Raw genomic sequence first — 416 nt, 5'->3', positions numbered from 1 at the left:
GTAGTCCAAGATAACGAATCTGTTCTACAGGGGTAAGAGCCACATTATTAAAGTATACTGTAGGGCAGTCGGCAGGTTTACGACGAAGAGTAAATGTGATTTGATGGAATTTGTTGGGATGTATTTTTATCCTCCAATTTCGACACCATTTTTCGAGGATTGTGATATGGGACTGGAGATCCCTTCATTTAAATTTGTTATTTAAATTCAACATTATTCTCAAGACTTGTATTGGAAAGATGGAATACTTCGTATGATATACAGCAACATGTTCTATGCAAATCAGACCGTCACGTGAATTCCTCGTGTCTGATTGAACTGGTTATAGTTTATATTTAATGCGTGTTATGTTAAACAGAATTCCTATTGTTCCCTTAAAAGTACAAACTGAAATCGCACTGAATGTTTATTTTATC

The sequence above is a fragment of the Halyomorpha halys genome, unplaced genomic scaffold (genome assembly GCF_000696795.3).
Source record: "Halyomorpha halys isolate HHAL.00 unplaced genomic scaffold, Hhal_1.1 Scaffold182.1, whole genome shotgun sequence".
Classification (NCBI taxonomy): domain Eukaryota; kingdom Metazoa; phylum Arthropoda; class Insecta; order Hemiptera; family Pentatomidae; genus Halyomorpha; species Halyomorpha halys.
Note: the sequence above shows the minus strand (reverse complement) of the source record.